General features: G+C 43.6%; 1 pseudogene across 1 annotated transcript in view; it reads right to left on the bottom strand.

Moving 5' to 3' along the window:
- The window catches only part of LOC146813329 (uncharacterized), a 201,609-nt pseudogene that overhangs the window by 17,416 nt on the left and 161,386 nt on the right, over nucleotides 1-22,807 (bottom strand). The window contains exon 4 of the transcript XR_014966970.1: nucleotides 1,988-2,302. The product of XR_014966970.1 is annotated as an uncharacterized LOC146813329 (transcript). The remainder of the gene's footprint in view (nucleotides 1-1,987; nucleotides 2,303-22,807) is intronic.

Genomic DNA, 22,807 nt, shown 5'->3' on the forward strand with positions numbered 1-22,807 from the left:
AATAGCCTTTAAATCAATATATATATCTGAGCCAGCTTACGGTGCGCTTACGGTACGCTTACCGTACGCGTACGGTGGCGTGCGCGAGCGCGATTCTGATTGGCTCTTAGATCTTAGTAAACATTCGAATCGGCCGAAACCAGGAAGTGGCGGCCGCCATTTTCTCTCTCGCACTGAGAGTGATGTTTAAAATATAAAGCACAAAAACATGTAAAGGGGCTGTTTAGACAGCTCCCACACACATAGCAATGTTGAGGGAGTCCCCAAAGATCCCCCAAGGCCAAAAACGGAATTTTTATTTTTTCGCTAACTTCGCCGATTACGCTTACCGTACGCGTACGGTAAAAAAATTATAAAAAAAAAAAAATTATCCACACTCTCCCCACCCCGTGTGCAATTGGTGCATTGCTTATTAAAGATGAGTTAAACTAAAATATTAAAAAAAAAAATAATAACAAAATAAATTATCCACACTCTCTCCACCCCGTGTGCAAATGGTGCCCGAAGGGCACCATTTGTGCATGGCTTATAACATATACGAAAAATTAAAATATTACCTTTCAAAACGAAGTGCATCATATGTCCTCCATGTGCGCACGGTGCGCGAAGCGCATCGTGCGTACATGGCCCATCTAGTGTAACGTGGGCACGCGGTGCGGGTAGCGCACCGCGTGCCCACCGTGCGTGCACGGCACTAACTGCGTAAAGTGGGCGCGCGGTGCGCGAAGCGCACCGCGTGCTCACTGTGCGCGCACGGTGCGCGAAGCGCACCGTGCGCGCACGGAACGAACTGCGTTAAGTGGGCGCACACGCCACGAATGGCGTAAAGTAACTTAGCATTTAAAAAACCGTACAAATTCACTGAAAAAACCATAGGTTTCACACACGTTATAGTTAGGAATTAGCATTTAAAAAACCTTGCAAATTCACTGAAAAAACCATAGGTTTCACACATGTTATAGTTAGCGGAAATTTTACTGATAAAAAACCAATGAAATTCCCCCGTTATAGTTAGTGCAGGCAACTATAACTCACGCGACCGCAATCTTCTGCTGATGACATATGTGTCTTTATGAAAAAAAAATATTTGTAATATATGTATAGCTAAAAATGTATGGAAGAAGACATGGGCAAATAAGTGTCTAAATACAGTATTAGCATCAGCAGAGGATTGCGGTCGCGTGAGTTATAGTTGCCTGCACTAACTATAACGGGGGAATTTCATTGGTTTTTTATCAGTAAAATTTCCGCTAACTATAACATGTGTGAAACCTATGGTTTTTTCAGTGAATATATATATATATACACACACAAACATACTTTTTAAGAAAAAACAAGATGAAAGTAACGATATATCACTATATGTCACTATTATGCTACTTTAACATCCCCTTGAAAATGACTTGCACTGCTACTTGGGCCCTGGCCTGTGTTTTTTTGCAACAGAACCACCCCAAATCAACAGCAATGTGGTGGCAGCCAATTAGATCTCGTCTTGAGAGATGTTGGCTCTGTGGATCGTCCGCGTTGTGAAATATCTGTAGTTTTATTAACCTTCATATCTTGAAAGCTACTGAACAGTTTTACACAAAATCACAAAAAAAAAAAATTTCTGGACCAAGATCTAGCTTTCTGCCAAATTTGGTAAAATTAAATTGTGCTTAATTTTCTATAGACAAATGAGTGGGAAAACTCGTTTTGGAACCCCCCTTTATCTTGGCCCCTGCTTGACAGATCACCCCGAAACATTCCAGGCAGGAGCAAAGGTGGATGAGACTTTTTTTTAGGAAAGTTTCATGTAGATTCATCAAATGGTGGCAAAGTTATTATAGAACCTAAAAAACCAATGTCTTATGGAAACACAATCCTAACTATAACGACCCAGTGGTGATCACTGGGTAGTACATATGTATGTATATAGTCACACATTATACTAAACTGCTCAACACGCCCAAAAAAAGAAATGATAAAGCAAGTTAATGCATACCAAACAGGGGACTGGTGCACCTCATCCCGCACAAAGTTCTACAGCACTTCTCTGAGAGATCGCAGTCTTGTTCCACAGAACAGTTTTTCAGTTTGGAGAAGTCAACCATGTACCAAGGGTTGGGCTTCCTGTGAGGACGGGCACCAACTTGCTGATTTTGAGGCCAGTGTTTGTTCGACTCAGGTGGACTGGGTTCAGGATCCCATTCTTCTTCAAGCATCTTCTTCTGAAACTTTTGTAGCTCATCACTGTGCTTTCTGAAGTAGTCTTCAAAGCACATCCCAGGATGCTGGACCCCCTGGTTGCCAGATTGTGCTATGTCAAAGAAAGAAGAAAAAGGCCCTCAACACACAGAATGTCACTCACATTTTTCATTTCTTAAAAAGCCCACAAAACCCAGTCAATGAAACTCATTCAATGTGATCTTATGAGCCCCCTCTTTAAAGGAGGAGCCTGCGCCCCTCACCAATGAAAGGAGTCACAGAGCCTACTATCTTTTGAGAAACTGAAGCAAGACTGTGGCATCTCTTAAACTGAACTCCTCCGCTATCTGCAGATTCAGCACTGGGTCACACACCCTGCAATTAAAAAAGCAGCTAGTAGAACCCTGACGCCATTTGAAAAAGGGCTCATCAAAAAACATTGCGACAAACATATCCTATCAGAATAAAGAGCAGCAGGTGAATGGCCAAAAACAATTAGTCAAACAAGAAGGAAAAACTCTATTAGAAATGGATAAGAAATTCTCACCACAGGAGGCCTTCATAAAAATCTTGAGCCCAGTGAAACCTGTAGTAAATTGCTCAAAAGCAAATATGCACAGTAGTTGCTTCAGTGGGTGTGCCCTTGATGCTGGAGCCCTACAGGGGATGAGCCCTTGTTCTTCCTTTCCTCAATAAACGAATAGTTGAGACAGAAGCCCACCCCCATTAGTGCGTGTATATTTATAGACAGGAGCCGCAGTATACCATCCCGTAGAAGCAAAGCTTTTACTCCAACTGGTATTGTCTCTGACAGTAATTCCAAAGGTAAGGAGGAAATTAAGTCAAACCTTATATCTCAGCCAGCATTTGATGGAAGCTCTCCTTTAGAGTAATGCAGAGGTAGTAAGAACTAGAAGGCTGGAAACCCAGCAGGTCAAATTTAATATTCTAAGCGATAAGTCGATTCTGTATAATTTAGCGGTGCTGATGGCTCATTTCTGAAAGATCCAGAAGTTATACCATTATAATCCATGCTATCTGGAAAGCTATGGTTATGGGGTACCAACGTGTGCTCGAGTCCTACCCAAGGCCTAGAACATAACCATATTAAAGAGGGTGATGTTTTCTGATTGTCCATATTGCTCCAAAAGTTAGAATAGTAATGGAAAGAAGAATTCAAGTCTGAGACTAAGACAAAGGATACGATGCTCTTTTAATCACAAGGTCCACATAAAACTGAGGATTTAGAGATGGGAAAAGCCTCTTACAGATGTGGGTTTCCCATGAATCTGGCCCTTGCCCTCACCCAAGGCTTAGAAAAGGGCACATCTCCTGCTGAACTTCTGTCCTTAAATGTGCCTCAAGGACCACATGCATGTCTTTGGGCAAGCCTTGATTTATAGAGTCAAATGTATCAGAGCTTTTAAAGAAATGCAGAACAAATTGCACGTTCCTTGAAAAAGGCCCTCAAGATTTTCCTACAATGTAGGAAATATATAACGGGTGAATAGAAAAAGCATTCCTAAATAAAGAATTGAATCAACTGATGCAAGAATCTTCCCAACCCAATGTTTGAGCGATATAATATAACATAGAACCAGCAAGAACAATGTCTAGCAAGATAGCTTCTAGAACAGGGAAAGTGCTGGTCGAAGGGACAAACAAATGGGGGTGAGCTGAGAATTTAGGAAATGATCCCCAAATTATACTTGAAGACTTTAAGAGAGGAGTGTTGTATATACTCCAGCAGGGGGCTGAAACTGATACAAGCAGAATAAGTGCTGCCGTGAAAATTATGTATTGTGAAGCCCTGTCCTAACTACCATGCCTTGTTTTCTGTTTGGAGGAGCAATTGGCCTGCCCTGCTCCTGTAGCAATAGGGTAACTGTATTGACCTGTTTTAAACCAGAAACAGCTGTCATAGGGTGACTGCTTAGACTTGTTTTAAACCAGAACCAGCTGCCGTAGGGCGACTGCATGGACTTGTTTTAAACCGGAGCCAGCAGAAATAGGGTGACTGCATACACTTGTTTTAAACCGGAGCCAGCAGCCATAGGGTGACTGCACAAACTTGTTTTAAACCAGAACCAGCAGCCGTACGGCGACTGCACAGACTTGTTTGGAATCAGAACCAGCAGCCATAGGGAGACTGCTTAGACTTGTTTTAAACCAGAACCAGCAGCCGTAGGGCGACTGCACAGACTTGTTTTAAACCAGAACCAGCAGCCGTAGGATGACTGCACAGACTTGTTTTAAAACAGCAGCCATAGGGCGACTGCACAGACTTGTTTTAAAACAGCAGCCATAGGGCGACTGCACAGACTTGTTTTAAACCAGAACCAGCATCCGTAGGGCGACTGCACGGACCTGTTTTAAACCAGAAGCAGCAGCCATAGGATGACTGCACAGACTTGTTTTAAACCAGAACCAGCAGCCATAGGATGACTGCACAGACTTGTTTTAAACCAGAACCAGCAGCCGTAGGGTGACTGCACAAACTTGTTTTAAACCAGAACCAGCAGCCGTACGGCGACTGCACGGACTTGTTTGGAACCAGAACCAGCAGCCATAGGATGACTACACAGACTTGTTTTAAACCAGAACCAGCAGCCGTAGGGTGACTGCACGAACATGTTTTAAACCAGAACCAGCAGCCGTATGGCGACTGCACGGACTTGTTAGGAACCAGAACCAGCAGCCATAGGGTGACTGCTTAGACTTGTTTTAAACCAGAACCAGCAGCCGTAGGGTGACTGCACGGACCTGTTTTAAACCAGAACCAGCAGCCGTAGGGCGACTGCACTGACCTGTTGTAAACCAGAACCAGCAGCCGTAGGGCGACTGCACGGACCTGTTTTAAACCAGAACCAGCAGCCGTAGGGCGACTGCACAGACTTGTTTTAAACCAGAACCAGCAGCCGTAGGGCAACTGCACGGACCTGTTTTAAACCAGAACCAGCAGCCATGGATGACTGCACAGACTTGTTTTAAACCAGAAACAGCAGCCGTATGGCGACTGCACGGACCTGTTTTAAACCAGAACCAGCAGCCGTAGGGCGACTGCACGGACCTGTTTTAAACCAGAAGCAGCAGCCGTAGGGCGACTGCACAGACTTGTTTTAAACCAGAACTAGCAGCCGTAGGGCCACTGCACGGACCTGTTTTAAACCCGAACCAGCAGCCATGGATGACTGCACAGACTTGTTTTAAACCAGAAACAGCAGCCATAGGGTGACTGCACAGACTTGTTTTAAACCAGGACCAGCAGCCGTAGGGTGACTGCACGGACATGTTTTAAACCAGAACCAGCAGCCGTAGGGCGACTGCACAGACCTGTTTTAAACCAGAAGCAGCAGCCGTAGGGCGACTGCACAGACTTGTTTTAAACCAGAACCAGCAGCCGTAGGGCCACTGCACGGACCTGTTTTAAACCAGAACCAGCAGCCATGGATGACTGCACAGACTTGTTTTAAACCAGAAACAGCAGCCGTAGGGTGACTGCACAGACTTGTTTTAAACCAGGACCAGCAGCCGTAGGGTGACTGCACGGACCTGTTTTAAACCAGAACCTGCAGCCGTAGGGCGACTGCACGGACCTGTTTTAAACCAGAAGCAGCAGCCGTAGGGCGACTGCACAGACTTGTTTTAAACCAGAACCAGCAGCCGTAGGGCCACTGCACGGACCTGTTTTAAACCAGAACCAGCAGCCATGGATGACTGCACAGACTTGTTTTGAACCAGAAACAGCAGCCGTAGGGCGACTGCACGGACCTGTTTTAAACCAGAAGCAGCAGCCATAGGATGACTGCACAGACTTGTTTTAAACCAGAACCAGCAGCCATAGGATGACTGCACAGACTTGTTTTAAACCAGAACCAGCAGCCGTAGGGCCACTGCACGGACCTGTTTTAAACCAGAAGCAGCAGCCATAGGATGACTGCACAGACTTGTTTTAAACCAGAACCAGCAGCCATAGGATGACTGCACAGACTTGTTTTAAACCAGAACCAGCAGCCGTAGGGCCACTGCACGGACCTGTTTTAAACCAGAACCAGCAGCCATGGATGACTGCACAGACTTGTTTTAAACCAGAAACAGCAGCCGTAGGGTGACTGCACAGACTTGTTTTAAACCAGGACCAGCAGCCGTAGGGTGACTGCATGGACCTCTTTTAAACCAGAACCAGCAGCCGTAGGGCGACTGCACTGACCTGTTTTAAACCAGAAGCAGCAGCCGTAGGGCGACTGCACGGACCTGTTTTAAACCAGAAGCAGCAGCCGTAGGGCGACTGCACGGACCTGTTTTAAACCAGAAGCAGCAGCCGTAGGGCGACTGCACGGACCTGTTTTAAACCAGAAGCAGCAGCCGTAGGGCCACTGCACGGACCTGTTTTAAACCAGAAGCAGCAGCCGTAGGGCCACTGCACGGACCTGTTTTAAACCAGAAGCAGCAGCCGTAGGGCCACTGCACAGACCTGTTTTAAACCAGAAGCAGCAGCCGTAGGGCCACTGCACAGACTTGTTTTAAACCAGAACCAGCAGCCGTAGGGCCCCTGCACGGACCTGTTTTAAACCAGAACCAGCAGCCATGGATGACTGCACAGACTTGTTTGAATCCTGAACCAGCCCTCCCCAAACATTTTGTAAACCAGACAAAACATTTGAGACCATCAAATCAAGGGCAGTAAAAAGATTTAACATGCCCGAACAATGAGAAGATCAAACTAATTTCTTGGAGAAAATCGGTGTGGCGTTAGAGAATCTTGTCTGTAGACAAAGTTCTTATTGAAAAGAAATGTTGGATGAAGCTTCGATATCTCTAGGATTATTGATGTAGTTGCCTCTCTGAAAAATATAACATGTAAATAACAGAAAAAAAAATATTTTTTCGTGTCGTATTTGTACCACTGTTTGAGCTTGGTAGTTCATCATTTCCTTTACAAAGTTACAATACAAAGAAAGGTGAAATAAACTATCTCACAAAAACAGATGTCAGGACTAAAATCACACAACATGGTGAGCCACATTTTCCACATTGAACACAATGTTATGTGTGAATATAATATTTAGAGCTGCAGAAAGCAGACACATTTGCCCCTGTGTATCAAAGAATAGATGAGCAAATATTTCACCTATTATAATACGGGGCTAACAATAGCCTCTGTTGCAAGTATTTTTTTTATAGGCAAGGGCTAGTGCTTCATAAAAGTTCTTCAGATCTGTCAGCACACCCCTGTGGAGTTTACCATTTCGGTTTGTCCAGAAGCAGACTGAGTATTACCAGGACACAAGAGCCGAAACTTTACCTTTGATTCAACTCACTGAATAAAAGTGAGGGTAGAACTGATGTCAATGAGCCTCACTTGTTACCCGGAGTTTATCCTTAAGGCTGTGTATTGCAAAGGGCTGTCAATGCTAAATGTGAGCAATATGTCCTTAGAAAGGCGGGCAATGCATGGTCCTAATAATTTTATAAAGCTAGTAAGAGCAGGTTTCTCCAGTGGCAACAATACTCTTCAACTTCATGCATTGATTACCCCACATTCCTTTATTGCTTTTCCCCTGCCCTAAATATTGAACAAGGTGGACCCCTGACATGCACTGTGAAATAAAACAAGGCACCGAGACAGGCTCTTGTGTCTGCCATGGCATTAGATTTCGCATTTAGCCGAAACAGCAACTATCTGAAATGACAAAAGATTGGAATACTTTTCTGAGACCAACAAATGGCTGTGCAGAACCAGCACACCTAGGGGCATCAGTCAGTGCAAGCAGTGACACAAAGATGCAAATGTCTGTGTCAAACACCTCTGATGAGGACCTTCAGCCAATATTATCTCAATGAATGTGTCATTCGGGCCCCGCTGCACCCAGGTATTAGTGTCAAGATGTAGCAGGCTCACTGCTTCTACTCTACACAGTAGGTTGATCGAAGTATCCATCAGCTTACATACGCACACTTCATCCTTTTGTAATATAAGATTTTGACAATAGTTGTGTACAACCTGAAGCACAAATCCTTGCACGCTTATCGCGCCTTGACACTCAACACTTAGCACCTGCCGGAAACTGATTAATGTGGTTCTAGCTAAGGGAGTAATGAGCAGTACATGGATGGAATTGTACTGCTTATTCCCCTCTTGAGCACACAGGCTCTACAGTGGTCCTGAGCACAAAACTACTAACAACAAGACATTAAGATCCAGATGAACTAAAATGTCTTGCAACGCAGCAACACAAATTGCCGCACTGCGCAGTGTCAAGGGAGAGTGCAGGTGTACTGAGTGCTAAGTAGCGCCAATGCTGGCAGCCTGGCACCATGGTGCCAGTCTGCTTGCGTTACAGCCAGGATTGTTTTTGTGCAGGAATTGACACCTTCCTGCAAAAAGCAACCCTTAGAGACGCTTTCCCTTCTTTATGTGTGCTGTACAATGCAGCGCACGTAGAAAGAGGTAATAACAAGGAGAAATACAGATGTTCTCCTCGTTACACCTCTGTTGGGAAGGTGTAGCATTTTGACACATTCCTAGGTTTACTATTCTTAGTAAATCCGGGGATGCACCAAAATACATGAGTGGATGCGTGAGAGCGCCCACACTCCACCCATGGAATGTCTCCCCCATGCAGAGTGACGCTAGGTAGCAGCTTGCGCTGCTTTGCGTTACTCTAGATTTACTGGGCCAATGCAAGGCGCCTTTCGTGGCTTGTAAATCTGACGTATGCACTTGCGTCACCTTGCAAAGGCAACACAAGCCCTTAGTGAATCTGGGTCTAAGAAGAATGTTTATGCAGTTCACTGTGGTTATCAGTGGTGGTAGCCTTTGCTTTAGCAATGGTTTGTCGGACTGCAGACAACACAGCTCGATGGCTTCACTGCTTCCTGGCTGGTCACTCCGGTGAGATCAGGGCCCGTGAGATCAAAGATCACTACCCTGGGTTGTGGAGGTGTTCTGGGGTCTTCCCTGTACCCCTGCACTGTTTGATATGTATATTGAATATTTCTCAATCTGTTCAAGGGTGGTCAGTTGTCTGCCCAAATCTATTCTGAAGACATCTATTTTTGAAATGAACTCTCCACAGGGTCTCAGTGATTCTTAGATCTTGAAGCTTCTGACACTGAACTCACCATCTTTGGCCAAACTGAATCTAGTCTGTCTCAGAAAACTATGGGGCATATTATGAAGCCAGGCGATAACATTATCGCCGCTTTAGCGGCAGAAAACTGCCGCTAAAACGGCGAGAATGGGCTTGATAATATGCTCTATGGAATTCCAATTGAAGCCCATGTTAGATGTGAAGGACATCTAACATGGGCTTCAATTGGAATTCCATAGAGCATATTATCAAGCCCATTATCGCCGTTTTAGCGGCAGTTTTCTGCCGCTAAAGCGGCGATAATTTTATCGCCTGGTTGGATAATATGCCCCTTGGATCTTCTTCTCTAAAAGGCAGAAAAGTTAAACATCTTTGCAAGGCTTACAGTGCTGACCCTTCCTTGGAGCCGCAGTGCAGTGGTCCGCGGCTATTATCTCCATCTGCAAACAAGGGAAGCCAGTTCTCCTCTGCCGTAAAAAGGGGTCTAAATAGTTAGAACTCCTATAACTTCTGTAGAAAGTGCTCCTACATACTTTGCTCCGTTCATTTTAATCTGGCTCCAAAGAACACAAAATGAAGCTGTTGGAGGCAAAAGGGCACTAGAGCGCATTTCCTCAGTTTGCAGAGCAATAGATTGGCTTCGAGTGTTTTCCAAGTTTTCTTCACCATGGCATGCCTCACCTTTTAAAGTCTCAAACACAAGGCCCATCAGCATTTCTGCTACAGATTACACTTTATCAGTCAAGCCTTAATTTTAGTATTAAGATAAACCACTATTAATACTAGTGCCAGAGTATAGTTCTCTCATCACAGGTCCAATATGTGTTCAATTTTGTCCCTCTTAACATTAGGCCCTCAACCTTATTTTCCATCCCCAATGGAACATCTGGAGTTCAGCATGTGTGGATGGGCAGGACCTCCATGGCCACCTCTTAGGGGCACAGCTGAGAACAGCCCAATCTATAAATGCTGTCTGTTGCTGATGGACAGGCTGAGACCTTCAGCCTCTACATCCTTCTTTGCTCTCCCAGAGAGTTCCCATAACCACTGTCAGCAGCGAAGGACTTACCGGCAGGGATAGCATTGGCCGCTGCCAGGGCCAGCAAGGAAGAAAAGAGAAGAATCTTCATAGCAGCTGAGCAGGGAGTGCAGCCTCAGTATCTGCAGGTGGCAGAGAGTGGATCTGAGCTCCTTCACCTCTGGGGAAGACAGGCCACTATATATAGGGCGTTGACGGCTTTATCGAGTAGGAAATTCGATGAATGACGCACATCGATTATAGGATCATTCCATCCCATCAAATCTGAACAACAGCAGCATGTGTCTCCTTTTGATGTAGTCTTAACCTTTGCATCTGTTACAGCAGCCAAGACTTGTACAAGTTGAGATAAGAGCACCAAGAATGGCCTTCTGTGTCTCATGCAGAAGGACACAGTGTGCAAACCCAACACGGGTTTCATCCTTCTGATGCACCCCCCCCCCCATGCACACTGTGATCTGGAGCTTGCAGTCAGAGTTTATGTTTTAGTTTACAAATGAATTTTATAGCAAAATACATCTTATCATAATATAGAAATGAATAATAGCTCGTAGATGTTGAAATTGGCAAATATATAAAACAGTAAACCTGACGTCATTTCAATCATATGCAGAACAATTTATACTCGAATACCTTTACTTACGAAGAAAAGAAAAAAAAGAACAGCATTTTATACATTTGTAAAGATGTGCAAAGAGGGTGAAAAAGAAGGTAAGGAAGGAGGGTAGGAATAGCAAAATAGTTTTGCATAGACTCTGAATTGAGAGGATGAGAATTACATGCAAAACAACAAAGAAAGCGTTCAACCCTTCTATAAGAAATAAGAAAAATCACGGAGGGTTATACGTCAGTTTTCGTTTGATTAACTTTCCTCTTTAAACAATATATTTTCAGATGACATTTGTTGATGGGAATGGAAGATAAGAGACATGTTTCTCAAATCAAATCATATGCAACTTAATGCCACACTATGCATCCAGGAACAAATATGTATTTTAAAATCTTTAAAGCTAGCGACACACCAAGTTACAGAGCAGTGATCTGATGAGGTAGTTTTATGGTATGGGAGGGCAATAGGTTGCGATAGTGTCAAGGGCCTTATGTACAAGTAATTTGCAGACACTATTTAGCCGTGACGGTGACTATTCCTTACCATGATATGAGTGAATGAGGGCTCTGCTGGAGGGCACATGTTGAACAGGTATGCCGGACATCACGATGATTTATCAAACACGCGTCTTCTCAGGAGAAAGCGTCAGAGAACATTAAGTCATTGGTATTTGCAATGTTGTCTGCAAACCCCTTTATTTTTCAGAAATAAATACATTTTGTGAACAGCAGACAGCAGTGTTCATACAAACAATGCCCGGGTGCAGGAAAGCGCCTCCTTTGACATGGTTCGCCCCCACGTTTTGCCTGATTCATGATGTGATTTTGAATGTAAATGCACCGGGTCCCTGCTAACCAGGCTCCCAGTGCCAGATCTCTTTCCTAAAACTGTACCTCAATTGGCACCACTTTAGCACCCCCTGCAAGTCCCTAGTAAATGGTACTTCTGGTACCTAGGGCCTGGGTACTGAAGAGGGCCCCCTAGGGCTTCAGCACAAATAGTGCCACCCTAAGAACCACTAACCAAAACCATGCACACTGCCACTGTAGGCTTCGTGTCCTGGTGCAGAGAAAACTGAAGGGTCAACACGGCAGACAGCCCTGTGCGCCATGCCCACATACACTGCATGAGGTATAGGTAAGTCACCTCTACAGAAGGCCTTACAGCCCTAAGGCAGGGTGCACTAAATCCCATATGTTTCGAAGTCCATTCTTGGATACTATAAGTGCACAGGAAACCATAAATAGTACATGGGCGGGATACTTGGCATTAGGAGCTTCCTGCCTCCATGATGCCTTCACTGCACCCAAAGATGTTTGGCACCAAACATCTCACCTTAAGAAATCATCACTGATGCCCGTGTTGGATTTATTAATAAATGCGTACAAGAGGCCCTTTTAGAGGGTCCCCTGAAAACCTGCCAAGCACTGGTGTGGTATCTGACTAGTCTTAGCCAGCCTGCCACCTCTAGACATGTGTCTGACCTCATGGGATGAGCAGCGCTCTCAGAGGCCAGGAACAAAGCATGCTCTTGGCGGAGGTGCTTTAAACCTCCTCCAGGCTGGGAGGGTCTCCCAAGGAGGGAAGTTTCAAATGTGATGCTGCCTTTCAAATGCAACCCAGTAATCTCCAGATAGTGGAGAATTTCACCCCCCCCCCATCCATTCCTGCTCCCCTTTTGGCGGCAAGAGAGGCAGGAAAATTAGTTAGATTAGGGGGTGAGCGCACATTCAGCCAGCACCACCCCTAAAGTGGGGCAGGTGATGTGGACACTACTTTTACAATTCCTCCATCTTGTGATGGTAGGAAGTCAACCTATCAGAGCTAGGTAGTCCCCCTTCCCACAGGAAGTGGTCACGTAGAAGGCGTAGACACCCAAAGGTAGGCAGCCATGGGCTACTACCTGTCATTCTCTTTGGAGCCCGTAAATCTTGCATTTAGGTGGCATCCGCAGACCATGAACTTGTATTCAACTGACCTAAGAAGAGCAATGGACAAAGAAGAGCTGCTTACCCGAGAATTGAAGAACTGCTGTCGAAAATTGGTGCCAAACACTGCTGGCTGCTTCCAGGACTAAACAAGTGTGGTGTAGTGTCTTGTCCTGCAACAGTGAGGCCTCAAAGAACCCCAGAGTGCCAACTGCCATCGACCAATTGCTGAGTACCTCATTTGAAGTAGAAGAGTTACTCCCCTTCAGCCTGCAGGCACCTAACCGCGAAGTCCGGTTAACCGATCTGCTGCTCCCCGGTGACTCTGATGCAGCAGTCAAGCCAGAAGAGGTAATTCAGCTCCAGGGGGTCAGACCTCCCCCCTCCCCAAGTGAGAGTACTTCAGGATCTACTGGAGTCACGCCAATATCTGGGGTAGTGGGTCCCCAATGCCAAAGACTGAGAAGAAAGAGTCCAATCCGGGCTCCAACTGCCCAGGATGCAGACAACCATAGAGGGACTTCGAGACTCCTGAGACCCACTTTGTGAGGGGCCCAGCTGTCCTTGAATCATCTCTGCAACCTGCCTGCTCCTGACCGGTAGGACCATCTCGACACACGATGCTTGTCTGCCTTATCTGCTCTACAACCAGCTCTTCTCCAATGGTCCAGTGGCCCTTGCGACCTGCTGCCTCGAGTTGGACCCCGGACTTACCTTTAACTTCTGTGCAGCGTGTTTTTTTAGTTGGCTCGCTTCTTCATAACTCATAAGCTACCAACAACCTCAGCACCCTGCTCCCGGCCCAATCCCGGACTCTCCCAATCTTCTGTTGTCGGAACATTAGACCTGGCTCTGCTACTTATATAAATTCAGAAGTTGAACCTCAGGGATTTTATATGCTTTTTCCTCCCATGGCTTCTATTTTGCGTAATTGCACACAACAGTGATTTATTTTGCAAACTTTTAAAAATTATAACTTAAAAAGTACTTACCTTAGAATGAAGTTCTTGTGCTGAAAAATTATATAAAAATCGATGTATTTTTTCAAATTGGTCTTGGATTTATTCTTGAGTGTGTTTTTCATTTATAGCCTCTGTGAGTAGAACACATGCTTAGCACTACCCTCTGATAAGCCTAACTGCTTGCCCACACTACCACAAAAGAGCGTTATCTCCTGTTGTCTCTGTATACCAGTAAGGGATGCAGTGGACGCTGCACAATGTACTTCATTTTAGTGCTCTATATGGACAGCCAGCCTCCTAAACTTCTTTCAAAGGCCATTAATAGTCAATGATCAATTATGATATCAGGTCCTTATTAAAAGAGAGCCTCTTTTAAAGCAATAGCCTTGTGTAATAAAATTCTTATTATCCCAGCCACAATCTTAGATCATCCGGAGCCAAGTTGGCTATGGTACCTTTTGTGAAAAAAGTCTGAATGGGTGGTTGCCCCTTTGGCTTCCGGGCAGACGAGAAGTTGAACACACTAGTCCCTTATCTTAGGATGGAATCTTTGGAAATAGCATTTAAGATGCTCAAAACCTGGTTATTTCAGATGCCGTAGTATCATTGGTGGAGCCTTCCTGTCCAGTCTAGATTGTCCCTAGTCCGGGCTTAGGTTTGGCAGTAGGTAGCCAAAATGCTTTGCTGTGTTGACAGGGAAGGAGAAGGAGAGCTCCATATTCACAGAGCGAAGGCTCTCTCCTGCCCTCTCCCTATCGCTGGTGCTGATTTCAGCTGCAGTGCACCAGGCACACACCTTAGTGCCATATTGCTAGGGTGCTTGCCTGAGTCTAGCATAGGTTTTGTACAGGAAGGGTACCCTTCCCGTACAAAATACTTTATGTAGACATGCCTAAAAGTTTTTCCTACTTTGTATGTGTGCTGTAGAGTGCAGCACACATGCAGTCAGAGTTAATTTTTGGTGCTAAACCATGTCTACTAATGTTAGTATATAGTGTTTAGTGTAGAAAAACATTGTTGGTTTCATGGGAACGCCCATGTAACACCCATTTAATGCCCCCTTGGTGCTCAATAATGCAAAGCAGTGTTTGGTGCTGCTTTGTCTTACTTTTGGGTACTTTACAGGCAAAGCAAGTTTTGCACTGGATAGTAATCAGGAAAAAAAACATTTTGTGCCGTTGAGTGTCACTTTTGATGTATGTTTGGCAATTGGTAGTCTTCAAATTCTGATGCTTGATTTTGTCGGTGAGAATATTCCCTGCATGTGACTGCATAACATATATGCTTTATAAATGATGCAAGTAAAAAAGATTTCACTGCTGGCTTGGTGACTACACAGAAGGTTACAGGCTGCCACGTCATGTCACCTTTTGAGAGGTCTGAAAGCAAAGGCTATGCTGTAGAACATTGAGTGCTGAGATGAACAATTATTCTGTAAATCCTATATGACCACTTTCCAGTGACCCCTTTGCTGCTTTACTCATGAATACTTTAAACAACACCTCAAAACATTATGGATTTTTACTACTGGACAAAGATTAAATAATGTGTTTTGCTGGGTTTGTGTTACAAAGTGTGATGGTGGGATTTATTATCCAATTGTTGGACTTGGCCTTCTTTGCAGGGTCACTCCCAAACTTTTTGCCTTCTCTCTTCCTGTTTTCTGAACCCAGTTTTGTTGGCTTATAGGACTCTGTGCACCTTATCGCTGCTAGCCTGTGCTAAAGTGCTTGTGCTCTCCTCTGCAAAAATTGTAAAATTGACTTACACCCAATGGACACATTTAATTTACTCATAAGTCCCTAGTAAAGTGGTACTACATGTTCCCAGGTCTGGTAAAATAAATGCTACAAGTGTTTGCTATGTTCGCCCTAAGTGGCCATGGGTATGGCCAGATGTGGGTTTCTTGATCGCTGTGCTACTGGATTCAAGCTAGTGTGGCTGATGAGGGGTGGTATCCAAAAAGTAGCCCCAGGATGCTTGTTACTGGTCCAGGGAGGACCTGGTCTGGCAGTTCAGGCTGGACTGTTCCCGGGAGGAGCAGTGTCATGGCTGATTTACATATGGCTGGATCCAAACTGGAGTGGTGTGGTGAGCAACAGAATTATAGATTAAACCCAGATCTTTTGACGGGGGGTGAGTGGTTGAAAAGTTTCAGCACTCCGACCATCATCTTGTTGTGTTTGCTATATTGGTCCTAAGTGGCCATGGGTATACCCAGACGAGGGTCCGTTGCTCACTGTGCCACTGGATTCAAGCTAGCCTGGCTGATGAGGAGTGATACCCCGAAACCGGTCCCAGGATGCTTGTTTCCGGTCCAGGGAGGGCCAGGCCTGGAAGTTTGGGCTGGACTGTTCCCATGAGGAGCAGGGTCACGACTGATTTGCATATGCCTGGGTCCAAACTGGAGTGGCATAGTAAGCAAAATAACAATGGATTAAACCCAGATCTTTTGACTGGGAGTGAGTGATTGAAAAGTTTCAGCACTCTGTCCATCATCTTTATGTGGTTACTAGTGGGCCTTCAGCGCTTATTGTACCACCTACTTAAGTAGCCCTTTGAAACAGGTTTCAGACTTGCCATTGCAGCCTCCATGCTGTTGTAAACTGTCAATTCGACTTGTCAAAGAACTCCATTTTTAATACACATAAGTCACCCCTAGGGTAGGCCCTAAATAGCTGTGTCTAAAGAATTGTAATTTAGAATCCTCTTTAAAGTGGGATTTTAAGTCACAATTCTAAGAAATGGCGCTTTTAGAAAGTTGGCTTTTTCTTGTCCTACCCATCTGATGTCTGCAGCCTGTATTATGAGTCACATGACTAGGTGTACTGGGCAGTTGGCCTTTGTGTACCTCCCAGACAGTAACACAAAGGGGGATGAACCAAGTGTTGGCCGGATGGGCAAACCTGGCAGAAAGGGAGGGGCAAAGCTGAGCACAGCCCCATTTGAACTTCGAAGGAACTGCCTCAGCATACACACAAAGAATGTCACACTTCTCCACCAGTTTTCTGCACATCAAAGCTGACACCAGGTATAAAACTAGGACCCCCAGACCCACTCTTCAGATCACTTCTGGACCTGTGGAAGCCTCAGAAGAAGGATTGCTCTGCTGCCCTGATGCTAGAAGGATTGCCAAGCTGCCCCAATGCCTGACAAAGGAAGACTGGACCTGCTCCTTGAACCAAGAACCACCTGGGTGACTCCAAGAGATACTTGACTGGCCTCCTGTTATGAGCTACAGGGACACAACGGACCCTGCTGCTGGCCTCAGCTGGAGTGAGTCCTGGTTTCCAAGAGGTGCTCCGTAAGGTCCTAGACCCTAGGCTCGCCTCAGAGTGTACTCCTCCTAGGCCAACTACTGGTCTCTTCAGAACTGACGTAGCGCATCTCAACACAGGATCTCACACTGCAGTGCCTCGCAGCTCCTAAGCAGCGGCCTCATTACAACCGACACAGTGTGACACATCCCGACGCAGGACCTTGCAATGCAGCTCCTCGCAGCAACCAATCGGTGGTTCCATCCGACTGCTGCAAACCGACACAGAGCAATACATGACTTCACATCTGAGTCCATGTCCACGTTCATGCAGACTGCTCTGAAACGTGGGCCAGGCACTTTTTTATGGTCGAGTTCGACCAGCTAATTACAGTCCACTCTGTGGAGGTACTTTAACCTAAGACTTTCAAATTGCACATCTCTAATTTTACTGATTAGATTTTTATATTTTGGTGTCAAATAATTTATTACATTTTACTTTATGTTTCTAAATTGGTGTGAGATTTTATTAGTGTTGTGTTTTCACTTTTTTACTGTTTGCATAGTAGCGCAAAGTTATGCTATGCCTTGCTTTGCATTGCTTATGTCAACAGGGCATTCCATGGGTGGTAAAAGGGTGGTCCCATGCGCCCTTCCATTGGACTTGACACACATCCCTGATTACAAAATATCAAAGACAGGGATTGGCACTAAACTCCTATGCCTCCTCTAGGCAGGCGCAACCAAGATAAGTGTCTTCATTTCTCCTTGTTTTTTCCACTTTACATGTGTGCTGCATTGTACAACACACATACGATGCACCAAAAGTGTCACAGGATACGTTTGCACTGGAAGGGGCCCCTTCCACTACAACAACTCTTCCTTAGAGAACACATGTACCTTTTCACTATAGCGCAGTGGAGTGTACGTTGGCGTGTGGCAGCCTAAAGTGCAACAGCTCTGGGAGCTACGGTGCTATTCTGTTCTCTCCTGTTTACACAATGCACAGCAGCAACTATAGCTTTGCTTGAATTGTTTGTAAATTTGAGCCCTTGTGTTTAAGCATTGCTCTGGGGGGCCTGACTCTACATGCTATAGCAATCATTTCACACATGTTTGTAAGAAATGATTGTGTTACAGAAGTGCAAGGTAAGCCCTCATTTTGTGTTGCTCCTAACTGTCTGATAGCTGACAGGTGTACCCCCACACCGACTATGCTGTGGATTCATCTACTAAAGCTGTAGTCGCAGTTGGCTCCAAGTGCCAGAGACAGTCAGATCCACAGATCGTCCTAGTGCACATTCTTAGAGCTGTCGAAAGTAGGTTTAGAAACAGGTGGGCTACACCTTGGGTAACACACTGACTGGATTAAAACAAGCTTTTTACAAGAGTTAAAGAGAATACACCGAATAAAGGGTATATAAAATTGGATGGGCTATAAGCCTTGCAAAATTGGAAAATTGCTTAAGAAGTAGCAGAAGTGGCTTCATATGAAAGACTGACACAGATGTAGGAGGAGCAAGAGGAGCTATCAGTCAAAGATAGCTGAAGATGGGTCTGTGTTAGAGGAAGAAACCGAAGAGGTGGCTTAGAAGGCTCATCTTGACTCTTAAGGATACATCAAGAAGAGTCTGTTTCACAGACTGTAAGTAAGTAAGTAAGTCATTTTTATTTGCACAGTTAATTAAAACCATTGCAATACAAAACATCAAAACTTAAAAGCAAATCTACGTGCATTATTAAAACAGTATTTCATAATTCGCAATTTTCGATTTTTTTCTTTTTTTTCTAAAATCATAAAGTTGTATCCTTTAGAGCGACCTTTAGTGGACATATATACAGATTTACTATCTTATAGGCAATTAGGAATCAAGTCCTGGCATTTTCCTTTCCACCACCTTCATAAACTTCACAAGGCTACAGTTCAGCTGTGGATCATGGGGTGCAAAGCAGGCAAGAACTGCTTGTCTTTGTGAGCGTATCCCTCGTTGAATAAAATGGCATTTTAGCAGATGCATTCGTTCTTCCAAAAGTGCGTCACAGGAGCATAACACATGCAACATATCCTCTGGCGCTGAGCCACATAGACTGAGGGTAGCTGAGACCATCCGAGGACTTCACTCCTGGGAAACACTTCATCCCAAACACATGCTGATCATGCATCCTTCATCCATGCTCAGTCCGGGTTTGTGGTCATCCTGTTTTATTTCTGACCTCTTATCTCGCTGTTTGTGTTACAATAATGTACACTCTTAATCACTATAATGATACTAATTCTCCATGGTCAGCACAATACTCTATAATGACGTCATGAAAGAAATAAGACAAATAATATAGATTAAATGAGTCTGTTACGGGTAATGGACACCCATTTCACCAGTGAACATCCTGAGAGTACCTCTGTCATTATTAGGGCTCCCGGTTTTATGGTATTTATTTTTTTCATATTTCCATCTGTATTTATCCATATTTATTTTTTGGCCATCTTATTGGTATTTTTCCATATTGATTTTGTGTTTTGAGACTAAATTGATTTGTAAAATGGTAGAATTCCACATGTATTAAACTGATAAACATGCACTCACACTTTGATGCATGTCACGTTTTAGCAAATTAAGCAGCCAAATATGGTAAACACTACACCCACAGGTAAATGTTAGCATAATATACAAATATATTCTAACATCTGCCTGTATTTAAAGAAATCTCACCCTGTTTTTAACTGTTTATGATGTCTATCTGTTCATCGGTGGGCCTGGAATTCATGACGCACAGCTTGGAGAGTCACTCGCATGAAGCACAATTTTCTGTATTTTTCTGCTTTTAAAAATAAATGCAGGCAGGAAACCTATTATTTTCTGTCTGTCCTTATCTGTAAAAATCAGTAAAAATGGAAAACTGGGAGCCTTAGTCATAATCCAGGAGCCACATGATCCTTTTGCAGGCTGATACTGAGGAGTGAGGGAGCACCGGAGCCATGAACCCTAATGCCCACCCCCAACCATACTCCAGTAGGGGGACTACCTCAAGTGGGCTATAGATGCCCAGCAAAACCCAGGTTACTGAGGGACATTACATTTAATGCCCTCCTTACGAGCTACCGGAGGGGTATCCCCCAAGGGGATACTGCTCCAGGGCAACGACAAGGTGTTTAGCGTCTCGGTGATGGTAGTTTCGGGACCTCAAACTCCGTCCCCAGTAATCCCAGGGGCAGAGACCCCAGACACCAAACCACCATTGGAGCTGTATGGGGGGGGGGGTGAAAGTCAGTTGCCGGGCTCGGCCCCCGCCCACTCAGTGCATTACTGGGAGCAGAAGACCCTCCCCCAAGTCAATAACAATTATACCTTTCCTTCCGCCCCTCCCTTCAGGCCACCCAGAGGCAAGAGAAATAGCAGCTGGGGCATTTACCACTTGCTTCAAGGGGATGGGTAATGTTAGAGGATGTAATCCCGTTGTTTCCCCTAAAAGACGAAAAGAATGCAGTACTGACCCCCCCCGGGTGAACACCCTAAATATCGATTCCAAAATATCGACTGCCCAGAATATCGAAGTTAAAATATAGAATGGACAGAATATCGAATTATCAAAATATAGATAGGTCAGAATATCGAAATTGGGGTACGAAATATCGATTTCCATAATATCGAATTTAAAAATATAGAATTCCATAATATCGAATTTTAAAATATAGATTACCATAATATCGAATTTAAAAATATAGATATCTATAATATCTATTTTTTTTAGTGTTATGTATGGTAGTATATGTGTTAAAATTATGTATTATTTTTGTAATGTATGTTTAATTTATTTAAACTAATGAATGTTGTGTAATTTAATTTTTGCGTACTTTCATTCTGTAGCGGGTTGTGGGTTTATAGGGGAATAGGGTGGGAAGTAATTTAATTATGGTTAATTAAATATTAATTATATTTATATGTTTTAATAATTAATTGATTGATAATTAATTATTAATTGGTAATTAATTTTTATTAATTGGTAATTAATTTATATTAATTGATTAATTGATAATTATGTTAATTGTATTTTTTATTATTAGTAGCGGGTTGTGGGTTTGTAGGGGAATTGGGTGGGAAGTAATTTAATTGTAATAAAGTAAATAATATTTTTTTTATTTATGTGTATTGATAATTAATTGATAATTAATTATTAATTGGTAATTAATTTGTACTAATGGGTAAATAATTTGAATGAATTGCTAATTAATTTTTATTAATTGCAAAATTATTTTTATTAATTGATTAATTGATAATGTTAATTGTTTTTTTTATTATTGGGAGTGGGTTGTGGGTTTATAGGGGAATTGGGTGGGAAGTAAATTAATTGTAATAAAGTAAATATACATTTTTTAATGTATGTTTATTGATAATTGATAATTAATTAATTGGTAATTAATTTGAATTAATCGGTAATTAATTTTTATTAATTGCTAATTAATATTTTTCAATGGTAATTAATTGTTATTAATTGGTAATTATTTTTAATTAAATTATTATTGGTATTGATAATTAATGTAATCTTCTTTTAAATTTAAATCATTACTTTCCCTACTTTTGCACTCTGAGGAGTGGGAATAGTATTTTTTATCCTCCGCTATCCAACTCTTTCCCTACTGTTACACTCACTGGAGTGGGAATAGTAATTTTTACCCTCCTGCTATCCAACGCTTTCCCTACTGTTACACTCTTTGGAGTGGGAATGGTAATTTTTACCCCTACACTATCCAGCGTTTTCCCTACTGTTGCATTCACTGGAGTGGGAATAGTAATTTGTACCCCTACGCTATCCAACGCTTTCCCTACTGTTGCACTCACTGGAGTGGGAATAGTAATTTTTCCCTTCCCGCTATCCAACGCTTTCCCTACTGTTAAACTCTCTGGAGTAGGAATAGTAAATGTTATCCTCCCGCTATCCAACGCTTTCCCTACTGTTGCACTCTTTGGAGTGGGAATAGTAATTTTTACCCCTACGCTATCCAACGTTTTCTCTACTGTTGCACTCACTGGAGTGGGAGTAGTAATTTTTACCACTACGCTATCCAACGCTTTCCCTACTGTTGCACTCATTGTAGTGGGAATAGTAATTTTTCTCTTCCTGCTATCCAATTCTATCTGTACTGTTGCACTCTCTGGAGTGGGAATAGTCATTTTTACCCCTACGCTATCCAATGCTTTCCCTACTGTTGGAGTCACTGGAGTGGGAATAGTAATTTTCCCTTCCCGCTATCCAACGATTTCCCTACTGTTGCACTCTCTGGAGTGGGAATACTAATTTTAACTCTCCTGCTATCCAATGCTTTCCCTACTGTTGCACTCTTTGGAGTGGGAATAGCAATTTTTACCCCTACGCTATCCAACGTTTTCCCTACTGTTGCACTCTCTGGAGTGGGAGTAGTAATTTTTACCCCTAAGCTATCCAACGCTTTCTCGTCTGTTGCACTCATTGTAGTGGGAATAGTAATTTTTCTCTTCCTGCTATCCAATACTTCCCGTACCGTTGCACTCTCTGGAGTGGGAATAGTAATTTTTACCCCTACGCTATCCAATGCTTTCCCTACTGTTGGAGTCACTGGAGTGGGAATAGTAATTTTTCCCTTCCCGCTATCTAATGATTTCCCTACTGTTGCACTCTCTGGAGTGGGAATACTAATTTTAACTCTCCCGCTATCCAATGCTTTCCCTACTTTTGCACTCTTTGGAGTGGG

This window comes from Triturus cristatus, chromosome 7 (assembly GCF_964204655.1).
Source record: "Triturus cristatus chromosome 7, aTriCri1.1, whole genome shotgun sequence".
Classification (NCBI taxonomy): Eukaryota; Metazoa; Chordata; class Amphibia; order Caudata; family Salamandridae; genus Triturus; species Triturus cristatus.